The sequence below is a fragment of the Cyprinodon variegatus genome, unplaced genomic scaffold (assembly GCF_000732505.1).
Source record: "Cyprinodon variegatus isolate N-32 unplaced genomic scaffold, C_variegatus-1.0 Scaffold1997, whole genome shotgun sequence".
In the NCBI taxonomy this organism is placed as follows: domain Eukaryota; kingdom Metazoa; phylum Chordata; class Actinopteri; order Cyprinodontiformes; family Cyprinodontidae; genus Cyprinodon; species Cyprinodon variegatus.
In genome coordinates this window covers 46,999-49,164 of record NW_015152450.1, presented here as the reverse complement: position 1 = coordinate 49,164, position 2,166 = coordinate 46,999, and positions in this window count along the sequence as shown.

The window sequence follows — 2,166 nt, the reverse complement described above, 5'->3', positions numbered from 1 at the left end:
TCACTTTACTTGGATTTATCACTTTACTTGGATTTTCACTTTACTTGGATTTTCACTTTATTTGGATTTTCACTTTATTTGGATTTAGTTTTTACACATGCATTGATATACGTACTGATATAGATACAGAAGAGCTATATGTGTATATATTTTATCTCTTATTATTATTATTTTTTTAACTTTATTATATTGTATAGTTGGATGTGTGTATATATTATATAAAACTGTAACTGGAGCGTGTAACAAAAGTAATTTCCCTTTGGAATTATTAAAGTATTTCTGATTCTGATGATTGGAGAAAGCAAACAACATCTCCACAGACCCATGGCCCAACACAGAAGAGCGCCCTCCTCTGGACAAGACTCTGCGCTACATCTACACCTGATGGACAAAGGACATTCTTTGGAGGACCAGAATGTTCACATTTTGGACAAAGAAGACAGGTGGTTTGAGAGGGACGTGAAGGAAGCCATCTATGTTGAGAACTCAATGCTATTTCTGACATTTTGAATTGAAAATGCCTCCAGGATGGGAAGAGAAACATCTTCAAACTTGGAAACAAAGTCCAGTGAAGTTTTTTTTACTTTGTTGGAAGCAGCAGTAGATATTCCCTCCATGCCAGAAGGAAAAAAAATATCAAAAAGCTGATTTCACACAGAGAAACAGAGACTTATGTTCATTTCACTATTCAAGAGTCCTGCATGTTTCAGGACATTTTTCACTCAATTACACAATAAAACGCATTTAGATATTAAACTCCATATTAGTTCAAGTGGTTTTTATCACATTCCATTAACATCTAATTTGCACATCTAAACCCAAACTCCTCTCAGTCACGAGTAGCATTACTATGACCTTTGTGAAATCACTCAGTCTCACATTTTCCACTGCAGCCGCGTCAAAATAAACGGTTAAAGCTTTGATATGCTGAGGAAGCTGCCTGCATGGTGGGAAACAGTTTCAGGCTCAGGTTCCTCTGATGCCTGAGAGATAAAACCATGAAAAGGCCATCTCACATGCAGACGGCTGTTCAAGATCATATAATCCGCCTTTAATCTGATGTTCTACCTTAAATCGATTCCTCGAGTATCAGACACAAACACCAATCCTGATTTCTGATGTTCCTCGCATTGAAAGGGTCCATTTGGGTTTTTTTCTGGAGGGATTCTGTGAGGCAACCGACGGGCATTTAAAAAAGAAAAAACTGGAGATTGGAATCCTGTTTCTATGGAAAATTAAGCTTTTTTATGGGGTAAGATAACTGTCAATAAAACTGGTGGATTAAGGTTAAAGTTTAATGTATTTCAAAAAGTAATTAATTGAGCATCTAATTTCTACAAGAAGTTTAGAAATGGTTGGATTTTTTTAGATTGGAGAAGCAAAAGGCGGGTCTTTGAAAGTCTTTCTAAATATAACTGGATTAGTAGTAAATTTAGAAACTCAGATGTTTTTCATTTTAATTTTAGAAAATAAACGATAAACAGGATGAAAATGTGATTCAGGCTGATGTTTATACTAATTGTGTTTTTGTTTTTTCGTTAACATCCTTTCATTCCCAGTGGAATGAAAGGAACAATTTGTCGGGGCCTTTCGGGGAACGTTTGGATAAACGGATCCATCAGAGCTGCTCCTGATGGATCCAAACATGGTCAGCCCTGCTCATCCTCAGGCTGTGTTCGCAGCTGATGTTTTCAGCGATGACACATCTCTGAGCAGAAGAAGTCATGCCACAGTCAAAACGTTTTCAGAAACACAAAAATAGATCCCACTCTGCAGAAATGTTGTAGAGCAGCAGCGGCTCATTGTACTTTTCCACTCGGATGAATCCGGCTCCTTACCGCAGGAAAGATCTAAATTTTTAAACTAAGGACCCTAAGCTGTGTTCTCATATCCAGTCGGACTCTTCGGCTGCTGCACACGGTGTCTGAGAAAAGCATGGCGGCACGTGAAGAAAGTTTACTGCAGCAAAGGGGAAAAACTCTCCATTAATAAGTCACTGTGACAAGACATGGTACCAGGACAAACTGCAGAACTTTAAAGTTTAAAGAACTTTAAAGGATCACGGGACTTAAAACTGACTCCCCCTTACATGTCGAGCCAAACGGACTCAGTGGAGAAAAGCCAGGACACGATCAGGAGACAAACACCATCTTTACACACAACTAA